Source organism: Sitophilus oryzae, unplaced genomic scaffold (assembly GCF_002938485.1).
Source record: "Sitophilus oryzae breed Bouriz unplaced genomic scaffold, Soryzae_2.0 scaffold_637_pilon_pilon, whole genome shotgun sequence".
NCBI classification, from domain to species: domain Eukaryota; kingdom Metazoa; phylum Arthropoda; class Insecta; order Coleoptera; family Curculionidae; genus Sitophilus; species Sitophilus oryzae.
Window position 1 is genome coordinate 2,007,897 of NW_022147237.1, and position 25,951 is coordinate 2,033,847.

The 25,951-nt window shown below is 32.5% G+C and overlaps 1 protein-coding gene across 3 annotated transcripts in view; it reads left to right on the top strand.

The window, feature by feature from the left end:
• Positions 1-25,951, top strand: part of LOC115887760 (putative mediator of RNA polymerase II transcription subunit 26) — a 151,651-nt gene that overhangs the window by 74,419 nt on the left and 51,281 nt on the right. For 2 of the 3 annotated variants that reach the window (XM_030907255.1, XM_030907258.1), the window contains exon 1: positions 5,463-5,606. The exons of the other annotated variant lie outside the window; for it this stretch is intronic. The gene's annotated coding sequence lies outside the window, so the exon portion shown is untranslated. Of the gene's footprint in view, positions 1-5,462; positions 5,607-25,951 lie in introns of those variants that run through there. 3 annotated transcript variants of the gene reach the window in all.

Below are 25,951 nucleotides of genomic sequence, written 5' to 3' on the forward strand. Positions count from 1 at the left end.
AAAGCGGTTCAAAGCAGTTCAAACCCGTTTATTCTTGTTTATTAGCCTATTTTACATGTTCCTAGCTGATGACGTCACTTCCGGCTTCTTGCTCCACTGCTCCACTGATGGTGAAACCCCCTTCTACCTCTACTTAGAGGTTCTATAAGAAGGGATTTTTCGAAATTCTTGTTACAAGGGGGTGAAACCACCCCTCAAATATTAACAATATTTTTTATTTAAAAAACGGTCAAGTTTCCGAAAAAAACACTTAAACACATATATTTTATTTTGTTTGTTTTACATACTTATTTTAAGATTTTTTAAAAATGTATACAGGGTGTTTCGAAAAGTCTGGTCATTGATTAATCACGATCCTGCTTAAAGCGCTTGACGTAAAAAGCAGATTTTTGGAAAACGGATTGACTTTAGGGTGTAGAGGTTCGATAAGAATAGATTGTTTGAAACTCGAATTCTAAGGCGGTGAAACCACCTCTCAAATATTATAATATTTTTTATTTAAAAACCGGTGAGATTTTCGGAAAAACTCTCAAGACACGTATATTTTATTTTGTTGTTTTACATATTTTAAAATTTTTAAAAATTTATACAGGATGTTTCATAAAATATGACCATTGAGTAATCACGATTCTGCTTAAACTGCTTGACGTTTAAAGAGGGTGAAAACGCCCCTCAAATATTACAATATTTGTTATTTAAAAAACGGTTAGTCTTTCTGGAAAACGTTTGGACACGCATAATTTATTTTGTTTTTTTTACATATTTTGAAATTTTTTAAAAAATCATAGAGGGTGTTCCAAAAAGTTGGGTAATTGAATTACCACGATTCTGCTTAAACTGCCAAAATATAATAATATCGCCATATTGTTTTTCTCAGGTTGACATAAATGTGAGAAAATTTTATCCAGTCTGTATGTTAATGGAAATTCTTGCTTTGCTTTGTCATCACCATTACAAGTGATTAATTCGATGCGAACGAAGTCGCGGGTACACGCTAGTGACTTAATAAAAATTTAACATCTATTATAATCGGGGAAAATGAAAGTATGGAATTCTCGACCTCGCCCAAAATTCAAAGAAACAAAGCTGTAATTCGATCGATTAAAATCGACGCAGACATTTTTCCATTATATCAATGTCTGGAATCCGCACGAGCTGAATTTAATCTTACCACATTACCTCTTTATATAAACATTGATTGAACTATTTTTATCATATCGATGTACATATATATTATTAGACGCATGACGGATATTTGTACTGGATAATTTCATATGAATATTTTTTGTTGACGATCCAGTGACTAATCGACAGATGGAGGAAAAAATATTTTGTGTATCATATTATCTTTTATTTGTTAAAAAATACACTTCCGATGCCATTTTTGGTAAAATAAAATGCAATTTTATTTAATTCACGACTTAAAATCAATAAATAAATAAAACATATACCTCCAAAAATCGATTTAAAAAGGAAATCATTGACGTAGTTTAATACATCTTGATTAATAATTAATACCAGAAGATAAATTGCATTTTGATGATTAATGACACTGGTGACTAATTCAAATTTGATCATAGAAGATTTAGTTTGGTTTCAGATAATGCAAGCATGTCAAAAAGATCATCTAGGTTATCCTAAATATTCATATTTCTATTAATATTTCTTTAGGTCTAAATAATCAATGCAAATTATTGGACTTATCACTCTCACAATGTCCTCACCATCACACGTTTTTCTTGTTAGTAAATTATAGATACTACTGAAATACTAAAATATTGATATATCGTTACTCTCACCCTCCTCAGCATTGGGTAAAGAGAATAAAGTCTTCCTAGTCTGGGTGCCAGCAATGGATAGAAGGTAATGAAAAAGCAAACGATATAACTAGAAAAGGAGCGAACACTCCAGAACCGTTCTGTTTCCTAAGTGGAAATCAACGTAAATGGAAGTCAAAAACATGGAATACTCCAGCCGAAACCTGGAGTGGGAATCCTCCAACGGTCTAAGATACTTGAAGAAAATTTTCAAGACTTAAGACCGAGAAGTCAGATTGATTTAAGTAAGAACAATCTTCAGATTCTTGCGGGGTTTTTAACAGGACACTGTCTCCTCAATGAAAACCTCAGTAGATTGAAGCTAAGAAACAACGACGAATGCAAATTTTGTGGGAAAATGGAGAAACACCATAATACCTGAGTGCACCGAGACGACAACGGTTCGTGCCATAAGCTTTGGTTCTACTGATATAGGAGATGAAGAACTAACCTCTGTAAAACCGTTTCAGGTACTGGCTTTTGTCGAAGCCCTGAAACTATATGATGAGTTATAACTCAAGAAAGGAGGACACAATAGATCTATAGAGTCGCAGTGATTAACTTCACCCCCATACAATCTACAGTATACTCTCACCCTCCAATATGTCACCCAATTAATTTTATACTCAAAACATATTTTTTAGTAGAAAGAAAAATGTAAATTATTCTTCTACCATTCTAAAATATACCATTCTTCTTGTTCCTTCTTGTATACTCATTAATTTGAAATAATAGGCATAACATTGAGTCAACGCACAGCTCTTAGAATACTTGGAATACTTTGAAATGAAACGCTTAAAAATAATAATGACTTCTAATAACAGAAAAATAAAATTGTATAATTTAGGACATTTGAGCGGATTTTCATCATCTTTAAGCCTAGAATGCAGGTCTGCCTAAAGAAAAAAGCTTTTGATAAGATAATAATTCTTTGTTCAAAGGAACAAATATAAAGTTGAATAGAAGATTCCATTCATATCAATTATGATGAAAGAACATTCAGAGAAAAATAAATTTCAATATTTAATATAAATATGAATCATTATGAGGCTTAACATTGTTAGTGAAAGAAGAATTCTTGGCATAATATTTTCTTTTTCTTTAAGTACCCCCTCCTCATCGGAGCTTGGCAACCACCAACTAAATTTATTCCCTATTATGTGCTAAACGGATATTTGTAGAAAGGATAAGATAAAAGGTATTGAGCTTGTTATCTAGAGGGAAGGGCTAATAAAAGATGGACTATCAAAAATATGCATTTGTACATAGATGATGTAAAAACACCAATAAAATAAAGCTGGAATAAAATGGTGCCAAGTAGTAAAAGGATGAAACATATAGACGTAAATGAATATGATGCATGGGAGACATCACTGTAACTAACGGCAGAATACTGAATATGATGATGAAGAAGATGATAATGATGATGATGATTTTTAAAGGGCTTGGAGACTAGAATATTTTTCGTCTATTTTAGGTTCCGAATATCGTCACCAATGCACCAAAACACCTTACTTGTAACACTAGACGAGTAGTTCGCTCGTCGTTTTTGCGAACCATCGTCAGCAGAAAGTTAAAACTAAATTTGAATATATTATACGGGTTAATCAAGTATTGTATTTTATTAGCTATACGCCACTCATATTCGTATTTTTTATCTAGCAAGTTATATCCAAATCAAACTCAGAATGCCATTTTATAAAACATATTCTAAATAAGTTCCTGATATTTGGCCTTCTATCGTAAGTACAAGAAGCACAGAATTTCTTAAGAATCCAAACTCGTCAACTATAATATAAATACATGATTTTTCTTTTAGAAGTATATAATAGCTATTGTTACACATGTTTTAATTCTAAAAACTCTGTATTGTATGTTTATTCACCCAATTTCAAAATAAATTTTTTGGTGTATTTTTGGAATCGCCTACTGTCTAACAGTAACCTTTTTATTTCTACGAGACGCTTAATTTTTCAGACACAGATGTCGACACTTATTCTAAAAAAACTGCAGAGTTATTTTTGATTTCGATGTGTTTAATAAATGTGCTGTCGATATCTACAAGCGTCCATTCGAGATTCATATTAAATTATGAAATGTGTTTTCTCTGAAGGCTTCTTTCATCATAATTGATAAAAATTGAAATATTTTTCAATTTATACAAAGGATTATGTTAAACGATTTATTCGTTAATATTATGAATACACTTTTGATGTTTAAGATGATATGATATTAGAAAAATTTCCCAATAATTTCCTCCCATTTTCTCTTATGCACAGATAATACTGAACATTGATCGCTGCTTATATTAACTCAATAGGGGTTAAAGATACCCTCTCATAACCGCTAAGTACTTCTAATTCTTATCTACAGTATACAGGCAATTTAAAAATAAGATTGTTTGGTCCTCAAAAATAATAATAATAATAGCTCCCGTCTATAGCGTTTAACGCCTTGGGAGTAACAAGGTACAGCTTGCTATACTAGAGCCGTTCTGTATACAAGGAAGGTAATGTGGCTAGCACTACGCTTCAATCGCCTATTATTACCTCAGGATTGTGAATCCCAAGTACTCATTTAAGGCTGAGTCGACCTAGGTACCCAAACTATTTTTATTTTAATAAAAATAGTCGGCTGATGAAATGCCGAGTATGGGAATCGAACCCATACCTTGAGATTGGTAGACGAGAGCCTGTACCTCTACGCCACCGGGCACCTCAAAAATAAAAATTCAATTAATGTTAAGTCTCGCGGCTTCGACGACCAACGGGTGGCTCCTTGATTAGCTATCCAGTTATTCTCGAAATTTTCTGCAAAAAATTGCTAATAATTTCAGCGTTGTGAGGCGCTGTCTTATTTTGCTGAGCAAATATATTTCCGAGAACCTTTAGGGACAGAGCTTTCCTCTAGGAGATACGAGAAGTTGTCGTTGGTGGGGAAGCTCCTAGTCAGGTGTTAGGGGAAATCCCGTCTGGTACTTTAGCTGGGTCTAAGGAGCATCTAATTGTCTTGTTCCTGGCTGTAGTGTCGTGGAGAGGGAATTCAGGTACCAAGACGTATAACGATACCAGATGGTACTACCCTGTCTGTCATTCCCAGCACCCTCTGCTTTCTGTGGTTATGTATCACAGGCAGAGGGCGTGGGGAAGTCTTAGCTTAACTACCCGGATCAAGGGGAGCAAGTTTTTTCAACAAAAATGCGTCACCCTGTACATTACTTTGATTTGGAGATCTTATAATTAACAAAGAAATAAATTTGGCATCTGACTCACAAGAGTCCACTACAGCCTCGGTGGAGAGTCCCCAATATGGGACCAATCTCAATTAAAATGGAATACTGAAATTTCCTAAAATGGCAGTGTTGTTTTTTGGAAAAGCAATAAACTGGACCGATAATTGACCTGGTCGTAATCGTCACCGTACGGATAACCCATAATAAACTAATTGGAGCATGACGCGCTTAATATAATTCCATGTATCGTCTATAAACGTCGCCAGGCGATCCATTTTTAGACACGTTGAAATCCAGCTTGACCCCGCGTTCGCTTGCCGCACCTGGTCGCCGCGCATCCACAACTCAGCTCACTGTCCCTCCCGATCCCGATGCATCCGACGAAGATAACAACAATAATTTGACGTTTCTGGAGGTGAATCCCCGACGAAAAGTCTACCATCGGAACGTCGCTAACGAAATGCAGCGTTTGAGTCACGCTTTTTCAGTTTCCTCTCGAAATGCGGCTATTCTAGATTTAGTTTTGCTCGTTTTTGGCATTGGCACCACCGTCTGATGTAAGTACGATGTGGATGGTTGCGCGTTTTGGCTGCTTGCTTTCCTGTTACCATAACAGCCTAGCTCGTTTCTCTCATATATGTTTCTAACGTGTGCATGTCGTAAATATCCCCCTCGGATGGCTCGGCGAAGAAGAGGAGTCTCTCCGTAGTATTTTAACGATGTCGGGCTATTTTTAGAGCGCGCACACACAACAGGTGTACTGGTAATTTACCAGCGAATATTCTAAGTCATTCTTCGCTTTATTGCCCGCTGGCCGTATAATTTGAGGCGGATGATGGTGAATCTTGGTGGATAATAAATAGCGGGTAGTATAATGTAAAATACGATACGGGGCGAATAAAAAGTGTAATGGCTTTGGCTAGTGACGCGCGGTAAAAATAGCCAGACTCTACGAACGGCGTCGTCGGCTGGCTTGGCCATCACGTACCGAACAAATCGCGTTCGATTTTCATTACTTTCTCGACTAGATCGATTTTTTGTACCGGTAATGTTTAATGACAGATGATTGCAAACAAGATTCAATCAGGACTGTTTGCAGTTCTACAGATGAAATCGTTAAATAAATCATTTAATGAAAATCGATAGTTGGCGTGCCTACATAACGGTGATTAAATGTAGCATTAACTCTCTATAAATTTTCTGTTTACAGTCTGTGACAGCAGCGATACGGTGCATCTATCTTAGCACAGAAATAGTTGTTACGAAGGCGAAATGATTTTCTGGAATGAATTTGTTTTAATAAACATCCTAAACTCTTCTTTATCGGGGCTTAAAATATTTTGCAACATTGAAAACTGTCAATCTGAGATAGTAGATCATTGAGACTACTACTTTTTATTGTCAAAACATTCTCGACAAAAACGTAATGCTTTCGTTCCATTAACCTTTAATGGCAGATGATTATAACCAACATTGAACCTCAAGTATCTGCAATTCTATACTATGGAAAAAATAGTTAAATTACTCATTTAATGAAATGTGACAACTGAAACTCGTTATAACTTATAACTATTTATAACTAATATTATAATAACTGCAAAGCCAAATGGTGGTCTAAAACCCCCTCTTTCCTTTCACAAAAAATAAGAAAATATCAGTATTATATTTAAGAAATTTAATACCAAAATATCTGTGTAGTTTAAACCTGTAAGAGGCATCCGTTTTAAGATCATAGCACTGAAAATAAATTAATATGTTTTCCACTGTTCCACCGTAATAGGTATCCGCCAGTTCTACCACAGTATCGTTTACATCCTGGATCTAAATTCTTGTTAGTTCCAAGTAATAATTAGTACGCAGAAAGAAAAAAATCGTGGGTGTTTGGGAAGGCTCGAAAGGGAACAATATTTTTGCGAGGTTTTACGACTTTATTGTCGCTTCTTCAGGCACCAAAAGTGTATGTACTCACACGGTTGTGAGTACGACACAAACCGAGCATCGGTGTACATCGGGCAAAAAAATACCCGTTAAGTTTCTGTTCTTTCTTCCGTATGTGGCTTAGTGTTAGCGGTTGGAATCGCCATGAATGTTTGTAGGCATTGTATGGATTAATATATATTTTGGTGCCTGAAAAAGCGACAATAAAATCGCGAAACGTCGCAAAAACATTGTTTCCTTTTGAGCCTTCCCAAACACCCACGATTTTTTTCTTTCTGCCTACTAAATTCATAATCTTTTCTACCCTGGGTCTAAGTCCATTCATAGTAGAGATCCTCTTGTCTATTTTTATTTGTCTACATTAACTCTATGTGTTTGATCCATTATCGTTTTCGCTCAGGACCATCTTAGGACTCTATTCATATTTTCTACTTTCCCTAGTCTTATAATGTCATGACTTTCTCCAGGTCTGTAGGTCTTTTCTAAAATTTGGCTCTAAAAACCGCTGGGTTCTTCTTAAATATTGTAATTTTAGTAAGTAGTTTCCAGAAGCTGTCTCATCTTGACAGTGTTTTATTTTATTTTATTGTATTTTGGAAGTGCGGGGATTTATAAATACGAGATCCTGTTTCCTTGTTTATGTGTTTGATTTTCTATATCATGTCATTATGATATCTTTGTCACTTTGGTACTTTTGCCAACTATTGGTCATTTTACACGCTTTCAAAACTTGTTATATCTATTTCTAGATATTTAAATTTTAGTTCCTAAATACACCAAAGCAGAATACAAACATTTTAAAATATTGATAAATATTTATTTATTTATCGTATGGCTCATATACATGCAAGAAAACCAGACACTTAAACATAGACATAAAATAAACCACAATGTAAATGAAAACATTACAATGTAAATATATAAAAAACAAGTATAATATAAAAAGACAACATGAAAAACGTATTTACGAACACTATATATTAACATCTAGATGCCCTATCCATTCCAAAGCTGGAGAAGCCTCCAGAAAGTCCCTCCAGCCTTCACCATAAGCGCGTAGGTTGCACTCTCTAGTTATGTGATGGATGGTTTGGTGAGGGGATCCGCAATCACATTCTGGGGAAGGTATTTTTCCCCACTTATAAAGGGAATCCGCACATCTTCCATGGCCAGAGCGTATCCTATTCAAAGTTGACCATGTTTTCCGGTTTAGATCGGTACCCGTACCCGGTGTCTGGCAATAGTTATGTTTGAACCAGGAATATAGGTGCGCATCGGCCATTTCTCTCCATAACTGAAGCCACTGTTCTCGAGAATTGTAGTTACTGCTTTTTAGTTGTTCAGCTGTTCGCAAAGGTGGATTCCTCGACTTAAGTATATTCACCTGTAAAGCAGGAAGTGTTTTATGAACAGGTAGCGTTGGGGTAGCTATTATTTTATCAAATTCTCTAAGAAGAGCCTCGTTTCTGCGTAGATTTGGAGGTAGGATGTTACTCAGAACTGGAAGCCAGTAACTAGGGGTGCATCTGATTGTCCCTGTAATCAGCCGCATGGTGTTGTTCAGCTGTCTGTCTACGAGATTTGTGTGGTGGCTGTTCAACCACACGGGTGCACAATACTCTGCCACACTGAATACCAGACCAAGGGCGGAGATCCGAAGTGTTGTTGCTTTTGCACCCCAAGAAGTATCACAATGTTTTTGTATAATATTGTTTCGTGTTCTGATTTTCCCAGCAACATTTTCTAGGTGTTTTCGAAATGAGAGTGTACGGTCTAGAGTAATCCCCAGATATTTTGGATATTTGTTATTACGCAGAGTGGTGTTACCAAACTGGACGCTTATTTCAGTTTTAAGATAAATATTGATCTGAGCTAATAAATCTGAAAAACTGTAGTTATGATTTTTTTAATAATATAAACGAAAAATTTGCAAGTTTTATAAGCGACCTTCTTAATATACATCGTAGAAAACTCACCCTGTAGATTGTATTAGATTAGATTATTCGAGGTGGCTATTGGCCTGATCCACTGCGGCCTTCTCAGATCTATTATTGTGGTCCTCTTCTGATCCTTACATTCTCCAGTCATATCATTTTCAAAATCTATCAACTTGGAGAAAAAAGAAACCAAACCCTTCATGTAGCTCTCTATCACTGCCTATTGCCGAGAACCGCACATTTGCCAGGCTGTCGCATAAAACGTATTGTTCTGTCGTTTCTTCTTCAGATTGGCAGAACATGTACATGGCAATGTCTGTCAATCCCATTAGCTTTAGATACCTATTCAGCTTACAATACCCTATTAGTAGACCCACTACAGCTTTGACTGTCTTCCTGCCTTTGCTTATCAGATCTGCCGTGAAATTTGGCGAATGTTCCACTATGAACTTTTATGTTTTTTTTTTATTTTTGTGAGTTTCTCCACCACTCTAGAGATTTGTTCTATATTCTCGTGACTGCCTTTGCAACGCCGCAGAAGGGTTACGGACCTATGAACGGCATTGATGAGCCTTACTTAGCCATCTCATCTTACTACTCAATATAAGTAGACACTATTACAAACACTATTACTATCTGCATCTGTTCCATTTCTATTTAGCAATTCTTTTATTGAAAGATTTTTTTTAGAAATTCTATTTAGGATTTCTTTTATTTATTCATTTTAAATTTTATACAGATAAATTCAGTTATTTGCAGAGAGATACTAAGATAATAGCAGGATTTCATATTAAAACTTTCAATTATTATTTTTTCTCTTAGTTTAACAGTTGGTTGGTTTGTTTGACTTAAATTCATTTTAACACCTTTACACTAAATTAAAATCTTATTGCCTGAGATATCAGATCTATTTAACTTTCTTTTTTGTTCATCTGATAACCAGCACCTAGCTTGGTACAGTATAATCGGAAAATTATTTTGTTTGTATTATGCGTCAAAAATGTATTTATTTTCAGCGCATAAAAACAATGTAGGCTGAAATTAATATTAGTATTTCTATTTTATCTAGATCCTGCCTGCATTAATAGCTTACTCTGACTATTGAACATGCTTTACTTTTATCGGAAATTATCAGTTGAGTCACTTACAGTAATTGCACTTCAATGATAAAGAAAATAAACTAAATACAGAATCATTTGTCTTTCTAATTTATTTATTTATTTTCAATAGCGTAGTGTGAAGGTAGACTTTAAGTGCACTGCGTTCAGTAATAATACAAATTAAATGAAATTAATGTTAGCATGTATAAGGCAAACGATATGGATTTAGAAAATAATATGTTTAACGAAGAATCAGCAAATTAAAGCTGGTAACTTGCGTGTCCTTGTGTAAACAAGATACGAAGAAGATTTTAATCAATTTCAAATCAAATTCAAGGGTTTATAACATTTGAATTTGATTTAAATTTTTGCAGATTTGTTGGGCTCAGTTTATTTTGTTATTTCTTGTTTATTCTTTAATTGGTTTTATACAAAGTGTACAAATTGGGAAATACATTGTGCTAGGATTTAAATTATTGTGCCTAGTGTGGTATTACTGATTATTTGAATGTGAATCTTTGTTAATAATATGTATAACAACTGACTAAGTATACCGGATGTTTTTCTAAAGTGGCTCACCCAAACAACTTTTTTACTTTTTGAGATAAAAAACGAGATATGATAATATTAATATAGGAGAAAAATCAGGATTTATTAATCTTTTCAATTACTTCCGACCACTTCCTGTTTTACCGGAAATGACTACAACTTTTGATTTTTAAATGATACCCCCGGAATTTTTTTACTTTATTTGATAGAAAATCATATTCGGAATAGGACGACATATCATATGTCAACTTTTGATATTTTCTCTTAAAAAATTGTATTTCAAATTTCAATGGGGTATCATAACAAATATAACAACAATTTTACTCGAAATACCAAGTTTGTGGTACCAAATTATTCGTAAAAAAATGCTTCCAAATATGCTAATGCACCACTCTCGTTCCATTTGAAAAAAATGAGTTATTCTTTTAAATACGATTTAGTCATCTTTTAACCGGCCGGGAAAAGACACAAAAAAAAACTTTAGTCGATCAAATCTGTTTTTCCAAGGCTCTATGATTAAAAAATTAATGGTTTTAACACAACCATGGCACTCTAGATTAAAGATTAAAATACTGTTTTTTTTCTTGATTAAAAATGTCAAAAGTTGACATGTGATATGTCATTCTATTTAGAATGCCGTTTTCTATCAACTAAAATAAAATAAATATCAAACCTACCATTTAAAAATCAAAAATTATAGTTATTTCCGTTAAAACAGGAAATGACCGAAAATAATTGAATACGTCAATTAAACCCGATTTGTATCCTATACTAACGCTCCAAATCTCGTTTGTTTATCTGAAATAATTAGAAAAATAGGGATGAATCACTATTGAAAAACACCCGGTAATTGAAAACATATATGTATATTTTACTTTCTACTTCAAAATTACTAGTAATCAATTCAATATAGATTTTTATTTGAAACGTTATCTGATAAGATTTGGTTAGAAATAGGATTTTTTTCTTTCCTTAAGGGTTTATTACGCTGTACTGTTCGGTCGCTCTCAGGGATCGGATAAAGCGGGTTTGTAGCCGAAGGAAATATATATTATATTTCAGAAATCTGCCTAGGCTCAGCCCAATCCTGTCGTGTTAAGAAACACCTAAAATTCAAAACACACGTTATTCAACTAAGGCTTGACTAAGGTTTGCAGAGCTTCAGCATTTACCATAAAATAGCGAGCAATTTGTTACAAAACCATATAAATTATATATCACTGTAATCACAAAACTTCAGTCTATTTCCGTATTGTAACGGAATTTTAAATTATGTCTTTATTTTCGAGAAAATTTAGTCCAAACATAAGGAATATTTTGATGATGTTTGACCATCAAAATCTTATTAAAAATAAAGAAGTTGTCTAAAAATGTGCTACAATGCGGATATAGTATAGTCCTTTATCTTTAATTTCCTTCTTCATTTGTGTAAAAATTCCTAGCCAGTTTTACATAAAACGCCGAATGCTTATTTTGCTACTTTTTCGGACTAGTGAAATGGACTCTTAATGAAGAATCGTTTTAAAATGCCGCTTAAATTTGCTTAAAAACAAGTAATTTCCAGATCAATTAGACATCATTTTCAGTTTATAGTCGACATGCCAAAATATTCCACTTACTACGTCTAACAACATTATAAAGTTATAAAAGCGTTTACGACAGGTACTATTCCTATTTATTGAGCCATCGACGGAAGCATATAAACTTTACTTTTCAATTTGAGTACGCGATAAAGTCATTTATTTATACTCGACTTATACATTTTTAATAGATATTAATATGCTGCATTTATAAAATACATATACTTGTTGTAATGGGAGTATGCAGACAGATACTAAATAAATTATTGAGTTTTTGGTTTCTCCATCTTGTAGTAAAGATATTTTACTGCCTTGTGCGTTTATTAATACCTACTGATATTAAATTAGAAGCAATGATGGAAAATATTTGGAGAATTAGAAATCAATAAAATTTTAATAATATAAAATTGCATACATACATACTGCAATTGCTCCCCGACGAGTATTGCTCCCTGACACGTATCAGAAGATGGTCCCGCAAGACGTTTTCTTTCATGAGCTTTTCTATGACTGAAAAGCCCGATACGTGATGTTATCTGTCTACTGCACTCGGACATTCAAAAATCTCATTGCTTTGTTACATCTTTACTTTTTGGTTGTCGCTGTTAACTGAGTTTACAATTCTTCTTCATTCCGTTCTATTGTGAACTGGTTCTTCCCACTCATTCTGTATGTTAATCCCCCTTAAGTTTTCGTGGAAAATATTCTTGTACCTTTTGAGTTCTCCACCCGGTCTCCTCTTACCATCTACAAGCTCACCATAAAGCAGAGATTTTGGTATGCGGTTTTCTTGCATTCTGCATACGTGACCAGCCCATCTTAAACAGGACTTTGTAATCATGACTTCAATACTCTCGCAGTTAGCTTTTTCAAGGACCGATATGTTTGAGATATGATGGAACCATTTAATTCTTGAGAGTTGTCTAAGATGTCTCTGTTGCAACTTGTTTCATGTGTCGGCGGTACGGCACCCAGGTTTCGCTTCCATATAACATGGTAGGAATCATTATTGCTCGGTACACTGCAAGTTTCGTTTTTGTGCTCAAGTCATGATTGTAGAAAACCCTGTAATCCAGAATGCTCTTGAATCGCTAATCCTGTACTAAATTTCAGAGTCGATATTGGCATTTTCCGAAATTTTCCGAAAATTTCCTAACCTAACTGAAATGAAACTGCCGAGGTAATTGAATTCCGCTACGTATTCCAATAGTTCTTCTCATTTATGTGATTTTTTATGTGACTTTAACACTAAAATATTTCTTACATTACAAATTAACTTTTAATAATAATTATATTACACTCTTTGTGTTTACGTATGAGGCTATCCAAAAAAATCCTATGGGTATTTCGCCACTGCACTGCAAGAAAAATCTTCAAAATGAAATAGTTATTTTTTGTAAATGCTTCTGCGTTAAACCTAAACGGACGCTGCTTGTCAGAAGTTGTGTTTACAGTTATAAAAATTTGCCTAACAAAGAAAAAATGCTTAACGTTTCGGAAAGTTTTCTCTTTCCGTCGTCGGAAGCAAAAAAATATAAAGAATCAAGAAAAAAAACTATTTAAAATATTTAAATTGAACTATTCGAGAACACTTTACTTTTTAAAACAGATACGTCTACAAGAAATCGTTGACGTTCTGTTAAAATGACATCTCAAATGACATTATATTAAGTTAAACTTCAAAATTAACAATTACTACCTGATAACAATTACTTAATAAGGTAAAACCAAAAAGCCCAAACTTTCTGTATGATTATTTTTAAATTTTACGTATGTTATGTTTATCTATGTTATGTTCTTTAAAATTAAAGAAGCGATTGCCATACATTACTAACATCTACAGATGCATGAGCAATACATTCATTTTTATTAGATTGAATTAAAAAAGCCTCTTTTATTTTTCTTTTAGAGGCTATCACTGTTCTTTATGTCTTGAGTAAATTTTACTTCCAGAACCTGTTAGTTTTGTAGCCAGAGCATTAACATGTATTGTTAGTTTGGATAGCTATTTCTTGTTTCACAGTGTTGAGCATCAGGTCATGCAAAATATATTTGTTTTGGATACGTTTTGGAATGCTTAGTATAGATTTAATAGTTTTACTCTGAAGCCTTTCCAGGATTTCTATGTTTCTGATACTTGCTGTTCCCCAGAGTTCCATTCCATATATCCAGGCTGGCTTTTGAATCGTTTATTAATAATTAATACGTTTATTATTAATTAATACAGGTATCGCAGTTTTTCTCTTTTTCTCCAGATATGTTTCTGCTAGGTCAGCCTCCTATCCAGATGCAGTCCTAGGATTTAGTGTGATTGGTAGGCAATCGCCTTTTCATAGAGTGAAAGTAACGTGGAGTGACTTGCCTTTTGGTTCACCTTTGTTCTTAATTTTTTAAGCCATCTCGGCAATGTGTTTTTTCTAGGTTTGCCGATGCGATTGCTGGATAGCATTTACTGACATTATTGCACTACCATCGGTATAAGTGGCTATAAAAGTTTTGTCATCAGCTGAATAATAGATTAATATTAATTTGATATATCACAATAGATCGATGTATTAAGTTAATCATAATATGAAACCTCCAATAAATCAACTGTAAGTCTTATATTTATTTACTTCATGATATTAAAATGATATTATAAGAAATTAAATTTATGACACTGCTTAAAATAAGTACATACAACACTCCTAAAAGATAATTTTACATTTGTTATAAAAATAAAACCTGTGTTCTATTTAAGTAACTCATAAAATCTTTGCAAATCTTTAGAGGCAATTTCTTTGTATTTTTAGAATGTTAATGTCCAAGATGTCAACATTCTTTCTTGTCTTTAGTACTTTATAGCACTTTTATTTAATTATATGTTTCCTGCATAGGAGGAAAATGCTTTCCATAGAAGATTTCTCTTAAAGAATAAAAAAGTGAATAGGAAATGATATATTCTAAGAACACAATACCACAGTCATCTTAACAATTCTTCTAGGAATTCAAGAAATCCAAACGTTAATTTCAGATCGGGCGGTGAATGATCTTAAAAATTTCTGAATTTCTGAATTAGTCACTTCAATTATTAATCTGTTTTTCTTTAATTTTAATTAGTGTAGTGAACATTTTATTTCACTCAACGGTTTTAGTTCTTCATTTATAATACTAAAGTATTTAGTTAATTTTGTTATATTTTTTACAACGTTTTTTTTATAAATAAATCTCTGGAAAAAAAGATATCAAGCATAGTAATACTTCATAATATAACACTACGGTAAACGCAAAACAATTTCCGTTGCACGTCATCAATCATATCGTCATTGACACTAAAGTCTATAAAACTAGCTAAACCGAATTTTATTATGGCTATGTTGGTCACATTGCGCCGTGTTCACCAACGTTGTCGTTTATTAGTTGACAATAATTATCCTAATTTCAATCATTATTTTGTATAATATCGTGTTATTGTGGAATCTTTGTGAGTAATTCTCGTTTTTTTTTGCCTATTTTCACAGTTTTTGTTAATGGTATTTTTGAGCAAGAACAGTTCTTTTAACAGTTCTTTAATTTTCACAAACAGTTCTATAATTTTTACAAGTTTGTATTGCATTTCTTGAAATTGTGTGTTGAAAATATCCCGAAGTATTCAAACAGTCGACGCAAAGAGCTTGTAGCTTCCCTGATAAACTATTATGAACGAGAACGTGACAATAAAGGTCCTTTAGTACCCTTGACTGCAGTCAGAGGAGTAAGTTTGATTGATAAGCACATTACACCACTTTCAAAATTATTTCTATGTTAGTTTTTATTAAATTTTGTGATTATTAGTTTGTACATTAATAGCACCCTCTTGTTAAAGATGTACATCAATAAATAAATAAATAACCCATAATAATGCTTAAAATAATCTTCATTATGGACTAGTTTTTGCCAATATGTAATAAGTAAAATAAACTAAAAAACAAATAAATCAATTAATTACTAAAATATTAGTTATTATATTTTTAAATGATATAATAAATATATTGTTTGTTGATTTCAAATTAAGATTCATCTCATAAACCCATCATAATTTGGCAGCGCTGTCACCATCGCTTGTCAGTCAAAGTTGATCACGTGCATCGGATATTGTTTTGCGATTACTGTGTATATTATATCCACATTTTTTCCATACAAATTGTATACAGTAAATTTCTGGATACTGTGAACCATCACTGTGTAATAACTGATCCAAATAAATGTATATTCTATACAACTACTAATGTGATGTCATATGCCATTGGCTATAATATCCAAAGGTTTACAAGTCGTAGAGAGAAAAATAGAACTATGTACCAGTTAATTGAATATAATGATCTATATGTTTAATTATAATGATCTATATGTAACACTTTATTACTGGCCTACAGAATATGATAAAATATTTCAATAACATAAAATAACGCCAAATATCTTGGATAATAAAAAGCAAACATATAACTCAAAAAATGTTGGCTTTTTTAAAAATATAACTTATTTAACTAAGTTATTAGGACTGTTGAATAAATCTTTCAGGGTTATTACGCCTGCCCTAGTTACTTGTTCGGCATCGGCAATGGAAATGTGTCAAATTTACCGACTCTGACTCATAAATGTTCTCTTAGAATAACCTATTTTTACCAGACAGATAAATGTATTTGTGTACTACAATATAGCGAATATTTTAGTCTACAAAACATGTTTCTAAGTTATTAGATTAATTTCATTATATTATAAAAGGATAATGTAAGGTTAATGTACTATTACGGTCCATTGAATAAGAAGACTAAGGAAGGAGCATATCAAAAATCTTAGGTCCACCGCGATGGACCTCAAATATGGCCGACTTAATTTCCGGTTTATCAGTGCCCTTCTTTTTTTTTTTAATTTTATTTAAAAAATGTAAAACTATGATGTAGGGTAGACGTTATAGGTAGATTCAATAATTTTGTTTTTATTTTACGTTGTAATTACGTTGTAAAATTTAAAATTCTAATAAAAATAGATAAGTTATAATAATTATTTATAACCATAAACATCCGATACGCTACTGAAGCAGGTAAGTCAAATTGACGTATCTAAATTCTTTGACATCTAATCTTTCACAAGTAGTAAATAAAAGCAAAAATGCAAGAAAAAATATATAATTAGTTAATTTAAGTGAATTTCATAAATGATCGGTTTACTACACGTATGTATATTATATAGTCACTTCTAGCGAAAAGTCGTTCCATTATTTCACTCGATTTTTGCCGAGATCTACCGCACGCTACACAACCAACTATTTTAGAGTCATTTTTGATAAATCGCGATAGTGTCACTGTTAATTTAAGTTCTGCCACAATTTCCATCTAGATTTACTACCTTTATACAACTATCAGTAGTAGAATAAATAGTAAATAACATAAAATAAGCTCCTTAAAGACTGACAAATCCACAAAATTTCAAATCAAATTCAAATGTGTCAAATGAATCGTGAAACAGAACTGTCAAGGATCCCCACCCTAGAGTGCTTTTTCCGCCCACCACGCATGAATACATGGTCCTTCCATACATTATGCTCCTTCCTTAGTCTTTTTATTCAAAGTTACGGTCATACCAACACTATCTATGGGATACTACAATTTGATTATTTTCAGTAAAACTGAGAAATAAACATAACTTCATATATGAGGTATTCGTCTTTATAGGTATAAAGTAGCCTTTTATAAAAGGCTACTTTTATGTATAAAACAAGTATCACTATACAATTTTAAGAGTTTAAAAGTAAAAGAAGTTATATTTATTTATTATAAAAAATACAGTTCAGACTCCATACTCAAAATATGACCTAGATAGAAGTTCAAGCATACCTTGAGTATATACAATTGTTTTCTAAATGCTTAATTATAATATTTCTTGAAATTAATTCAGGAAATGATTCGCATAAAACAGCAAATGAAACTTCCATTACCGACTCTTCTCAAATCATAACCTTTCTCCAAACAATAAAATGAAAGAAAAAAAAAACGAAAATTATATGTCTTCATTAATCCTCTCCATATTTTGAAAGTACCAATTTTGATTTTGTTATAAATCTTATAATTAACAATGTTATAAACATTCATTTTACCTTGATTAACATCGAGGTGATTTCACCTATTCTAAAACCAACACAGTTCATATTAAAACTAAATCTAATGATCTAGCGTAAATAGAGTTTTGAATTGGTATTTTTAAACAAATAATAATAATACAAAATTTTTCTTGGCTTAACACCAATTGGCCAATGACCGTAGTCCTTCAGCCATTTATAATTCTACAAATCACAGTATTTTCATGTTATAATTTCTCAAAAATTACTGGAAACTGATGATGAAGTATCGAATATCATTAATAATTTTAATTATCATGTCATCGCTATATGGCTGTCTCCGCCTCCTATGTATTTTACAACGAATAATTTAATAAAAAATTAGTATAAACTTATAAAATATCGCATATAATATATAATTCTAATTACCATGTCGTCTCGGTATATGTACTATCTGTAACAATTCCTTGCTCAATACCGACACACTGCTGGTTATTTTTAAATCTCTCCTAAGATTGATTTCAGATGAAATGACTATCATAAATGATAATGTTATGTTACTTCGTCTGTTAATTATATGACATTTATTAGAACACATAATAGTAAATAATTCACATTTTAAGTAAAATCAATTCTTCTTCTTTCAGTGCCTATCCTCTGTGGATGTTGGCAATCATGTTGGTCCATATAATCCTATTATAGCTGCCCTGAATAAATGTACGGTCGTCATTCCCGTCCACTGTCCAATATTTTTCAGCCATGATGTTCGTCGGTGTCCCTGACCTCTTCTACTATCTCTTTACTCTCCAGTATTAGTTGGATAAGTTGGTATTTAGTATTAGTTGGATAAGTTGGTATTTATCATTACGCATCACATGCCCAAGGTATGTAATTTTTCTCACTTTCACACTATGTATAATTTTTAGTTCCTTTTGCATTCGTTGGATCACGGTGTTGTTTATGACATGGTAAGTGTATGAAATCCTGAGCTTGCGGCGATAGCACCACATTTTCTTCCAAGCGATTGCGCCACAAAGGCTTCCAAGCGTTTAGATGTAGCAGATGCTTGGACCCTGATGGATATCAGGGTCCAAGCTTCCACTCCATATAGGAGCATGGAGTATACGTAGCACCTTAATAATTCAGGAAAATGATTAAGGTGCTACATAATCAGGGCGTTCCATTTAACAAAAATCATCCAGATCCACTCACACTTTTTTGAGCCTCTTATAGAAGTTAACAATGCAAGTAAAATTCTACTCCATATCATAAATGACCGCTTAAAGCATTTTTTGCTCCCACAGATCCCTGACGAACAAACAGGGTATAAACCCATAAGCCAGGAAAGGAACAAGAGAACAGATCCTAAATGTAAGGCAAATAATTGAAAAAGCATATGAATTTAATGTTAAAACGTATTTATGCTTCGTCGACTATAGTAGGGCTTTTGATTGTGTAAAGTAGAAGAAGCTGTGGCTGGTGTTAGAAAACATGGGAGTACCAAAACATGTTATATTTCTACTTAAAAATCTTTACGAAGACCGCTCCGGAAAAGTCAAAGTCAACAACGCTCTCTCTAAGTCTTTTAGTCCGAAACGTGGTTTGAGACAAGGTTGTATAGTATCACCCATACTCTTCAACATCTATGGAGAATACATAATGAGAAAAGTCTTACAGGGCTGGCGAGGCGGACTAACGATAGGTGGAAAAAAGATCATTGTAGAGATTAGGTATGCCGATGACACCTTAATTCTTGCATGCTCTGAAGAAAAACTTATTCAAATAATGAGAAGGTTGAGTAAGATCAGTGCGGAACATGGCCTTATGCTAAACAAAAGGAAAACGCAAGTCATGATAATAGACCGAAATTCTACTAACATCAGGGAGATTGATGGTTTTGAGGTGGCTGAAATGTTCAATTACCTTGGATCCCTCATAACAAACAAGGGACCAAGCTGTGACGAGGAAATCAAACGCAGACTAGCAATAGCTCGTAACTCGACTATAAAACTAACACGAATATGGAAAGATATTCGTGTTATATACTATTTACATCAACAAAACTCACTGCATTAACAGCACTTTTATTATTCTTTTTTTTTTCTGGCTTGGCTCCTGTTATATTTTAACTGCCCTGCAATTAGATTAAGTAACTGTATTATTTATTTGAACATCTTCAGGACATATTTTAAAGCATATTGCCTTTTTTATACAAAAGAAAAGGATATAAAAGAAGGCAATACAGAACATTAAATACCGATTTTTAGCCAAGCTATATCCAAGGACAATTTGTGCGATAAACAAATCTGCAATATCCCATCACAACAAATTAAAATTAGTAAACACATTGATCTTTCCTATCGCTACTTATGCATCAGAGACCTGGACTCTGAAAACTACAAATAGACGAAAAATAGATGCTTTCGAAATGTGGGCCAACAGAAGAATGTTGCGAATTTCATACACAGAACATCGGACCAACGTATCATTTCTAAGGCAAGACTTTCAACCAAAATAAACCAGTCATACCTTAGGTACTTCGGGCACATTTCGAGAAGTACAGATGGACTGGAAAAAATTATAATCGAATGGAAGATTAATGGCAAACGACCAAGAGGAAGATCTCCGACGCGCTGGGTGGACCAAACCAAAGAAATTATTGATCACGGCTTGCGAGAGCCTTCTATAGCCGCTCAAGATAGAGAGGGATGGAGAACAACGATCCGAGCAATTGGGACATGATGTCACCATACTCTTTCGAGAGTTAACGGACGAGAAGAAGAATAGAAGTTAAAATATTTTCCTGAAATACATCCTGGTACATACTTTGTGTTTGCACTTAAACAAAATTCTCAAGTTTTTATTCTAGGAACTACAGATGCCCGACGCACTATTACCGGACCCTGTTTACTTAATTCGGGTAAAAAACAATATGTTTATGTTATAACATATTGTTTATACATACATAAATTATTACTCTTTAGCTATTACAATATAACTGAATGTATAATACTAACAGGTTTACTAATTTCTTTCAATAATTAATAATTCTAGAAAATTATAGTTGGATGTTGAAATTTACTTTTCCTCTAACGTAAAAATATTGAATCGCGAAATATTAACATACAGCAGCTGTATTATAGAAAATATGTTACATATGGTAACATATTGTCTTCAATAATAAACATAAAAATGAAGAAAAGAAATAATATGTAATTTTGAGTATACCATGGCAACGTAAAATATAAATAAGTAAATATATAACAGGCTGTTATTTTAATTAAAAACTTTTCAAAAAAACTTTCACTTTTAACGTTACTTTGTGACGATACTACAACATAGTAAATTTTCTTTTAAAAAATAATAAAAAATAAATGGTATACAACTAATATGAGCAAGCTTTACAATAGAAATATACCAACCAGGCCGCAAAATCCTGTTGTAGTCAATCTGGTCAAATTTAATGATAAATTTAACCCTTACCTATCTTTCGGTGTAGACGGTTATATGCAAAATTGATATATCTTCATGATCCAGTAGATGCAGCATGATTTTAGGGAATAAAGATTCCAAAGATGGATATTCAAATATTACTTGATTCAATAATTTTTAAGATAACCGAAGTAGTGTCAGACTTTTACTAACTAAAACAACCCTAAGAAATTTTATGTGTCTCCTTCTGGAACCGCGTTAGCATTACTTCAGAAGGAGGGTTCTATGTAGATGTTCTGTTCTATGTAGTGGGTTTAGACCTACCGGACTATACTTCCTCTCTCTCTTCTTTTTTCCATAAGGATTTCCTTAGCCATTTTGCTTATTTCCTACGAGAATATTTCGTTCTTCAGCATGGTGTCGATTAGGTTATCTGGTGTTAGTTTACCTACATTCTCTTCTACAACATGTCTAATGAAGCTCCATCTTGCACAAAGGAAAAATGTGTGTTCGGCATTATCAACCAGTATCCGTATCCCTAAGAGGGAAGCGTTTAAAATAAGCTTCAAAGTATCCATGTCCGGATAATACTTGTGTTAGGTAGAAATCAACTTTGCCATGACTTCTGGAGACCCAGGGCTCTATATTGGATACAGGGTGAGTTGTACCTACGATGTTCTCTATGGGTATCTCGGAAACTACTGGAGATAGAGAGTCGGTTAAATAGGGAAAGAATTGCAGTTTTGTGGGGTCATAAATATGCGCCTTTCAGATTTTTGAAAAAGTGCATGGCTTACTAGATATTTCGAAAAAAACAAATTTCGACTATTTTAAAAATTGTCCCTAATTCCATTATAATATATTTTAGACAAAACGTTTTCAGATAAAAGTTGTAGATAATCGCATCCTTAATGAGATTGTGTCCTTCGTTTTTTTCTAAAGCCTGTCATTTTTGACATATTATGACACAAACATGTTTTTTTAAATGGAAACCATAGTTAGCTATGACTTCATAAAAACCGCCATTTTTTAAGCTTTTCAGCGATATAAGCTATAATATGTTTTCTTCGAAAAATTACTGAATTCCAATGCCAATTCTTATAATTTTTAAACAATTTCACTTAATTAGCCATGGAAACAAGTTCAATCGCCATTGCTCTCAGAAATGTGAAGCTGTCAGATCCAAATTTTGTAAATAAACAAGAATTGTAAATATGAATTTTTCAACTGAAGAAAAGCGTGTAGATACTCGCGCATCAATAGAGTGGTTCCAACATGACTTTCATTATGACCCCCCCCCTAAAATGAAAGAAATGTTAAACATTATTTATATCATAATTATTTAGACTCAGGGATAGAAAGAGCTGAACCAATTGCATGGGCCTCGATCACCTGACCTATCCATTTTAGATTTTTTTATGCGGTATGGTTAACGACAAGGTTTACAAAAAACCTTATGAATTAAGAGAGGCACTCGAAGTGGCGGTACGAGAGAAGTTTAATTAAGTCGACCGGTCCTTCTGTGAGAATAGGTAGTAATTCAGTTTTAAAAAGATGCAACTAAAAACAATGGCGGATTTTTTGAACATTTTGTAAAATAACTTGAAGTGTATGTAGTGATGTTATTTTTGTAAGTTTTAGTTCGTGTAATGTAAATTGTAAAGAACCGTTTAATAAGATATTCTGACATTTATAAAGTTATAAATCATAACAGAATAAGAATACCATGCAATCTAAGTGAAATTAGTCAAGAAAGATAAGAATTGGCTATAACTAATTTAACTTTTCTAATATGTCTTGAAAACCTTTCTCTAAAAAACGCCTCCTCGAAATTGTCCAGAAATGCCCAGAAAAGTTAAACCAATAATAATCCTACACACTTTTCTTCAGTTGAAAAATTGATATTTACAATTTTTGTTTATTTTAAGTTACAAAGTTTGGATGTGACAGTTTAATATTTCTTAGAGCAACGACGATTCAACTTGTTTCCATGGCTAACTATGTGAAATTGTTTAAATATTATAAGAATTAGCAATAACTCGGTAATTTTTCAAAGAAAACATATTACAGCTTATATCGCCGAAAAACTTAAAAAATGGCGCTTTTTATGAAGTCATAGAGAACATCGTAGGAAACTCACCCTGTATAAGGGGTCTTGTCCAGCTTGCTGTGGCTTCTTCATTAGACCACTCTTCTTGCCATGTCTTAATCATGTTCTCATATAAATCTTGCTTTTTTCCTTTCCCTTGTTTTTCCAGCTCTGCAATATAAAGAAAAAATATCTTCAAGATCCAGTAGATGCAGGATGATTTTAGAGAATAAAGATTTCAAAGAAGTAATATCATAATATCATAATGTCCACCTACATACAATTTGTTGCTAAACTAAAGATTGAAATTATCTACGTTTATTCATAAAACGAAAGAAAATTGAGATATTTAATAAGTATTTTTGATGAATGATGAATTCACGTTAAATTAAAATAAAATTGTCGGACAATGTAATAAACTAAAATATCAACGATTTTGTTTAATCTCAATTTTATAATAGCATCTAATTATAAAATGCTTAAAGATTATAATTTGAGTTGTTTCTGTTTTTAGTGTCAAAGTTAATAAAAAATATAATATTAAGTATATTTGTATTTTAACCAAATGTCATTATCACTATGAAGCTTTCACTGCCACAGATGTTTATTGTGGTTTACCATACCTTCTAATTAAAAACGAAATAAGCACACACAGTAGGTATATGCTCAATTTGTTTTTTTTCTTCATCAACATGTTATAAAAGTAAGAATTAGAACCAATCTTCAAACATTTCATTATATTTGTGATAGAAATGTTGATTACATCAGGACTGCGATTTCGTTCAATAACAAATTCGTTAAATCTGACAATAAAAAAAATTCGGCGGTTAATTCAAAAATGCAAATTAACTTTTAAGTAAATAAAAGTCCGTTAACGATCAAGATGATTCGTTCAGAAAACCTGTTTGGAAGAACGTTACCTTAAAAAATAAATGGTACTGAATAAATGTGTATATATAGAGTGTATAACTAATAGTAATATTTATTTACAATGAAATAGTTAAAATTTTAAGTGAGATTTGGCTATAATTTAACGAAATTTCACTGATAATAACATTTTAATTCATTTCATGAATTTAATAATTAAATAATATTAATAATAACGTCGTTGGATTTTTTGGTATAGGTAATATAAATAATAGATAGAACATAAAAATATTAAAGTACTTCGTAACTATCCCAAGCTATTAATTACAATGATCAAGTCGAGATCTATAATTATATAATATTAAAAATAATTAAAATATTAATTTACGTATTATTATGTAATATTACTGCGTATATTATCGTAAGAAATTATAACAGAATTTGTTCTAAAGAACAACATATAGGGTTGTTCAAATTTGCCTCTGACTATCGGAATCTCAGAAGCGGTAAGAGATACAAGATGGCTCAGATTGGAGCAAAGTACTCTGTACCTAATGATAATCCAGTTCAGTAATTGAACTTCTCTTTGTACTTTCCGGAAATATGGGGAAAACAGAAATTTCCTTTTTTATTTTAATTTTTTTTACGATCTCATTTTGGCAGAAAAGTTCTATAAAATCCCAAAAAAAGTTTTAACCATCTGCTGATGATGGTAAATTAGAGTTTTATTTTGATATGCAATGGAGTTAGCAAGTTTAAAACCAGAAAAATAACCGAGTTATTTTACTTTTAAAATTTCTAAAAAATGAATTTTTGCTTAAATTTTGAGAACCACTGGATATTTTCTGGGTTTTCTTTCTTGTAAATTTAATCTACTATCTATGTTGCCATATTATCAAGAAATTATGTTTGTTTAACTAAAAACTAGAAAAAATTCCAAATTTTCAATTTTTTTTCGCGAAAAAAAACTTCGCGTTTTTCTGGGGTCAAAATATACTATCCCTAAAAATATTTGCGCTTACTTAAGACTCACCCTGTATAACATAAGGACGCAAATCTACCACATTTTATGGTAATATTCTTTATTATACACCTTTTGGAGAATTGTGCTAGAATATCAATACCAAATTTGATGATGACACTTGGTGTTGTTAGCATTATGTTGGAAACATTGCGTATAACCCATAGACTTAAAATAAAATATAGACTACACTATTTACATCTCAACGCGGACAAACAATCTTTTTTGTACATATGTTTACTTCTGGGTACAGTCGACCGCGCCTTCCTCATCCAGCCTATGTTGTCACGTCTTTAATATTATCAATATTTTT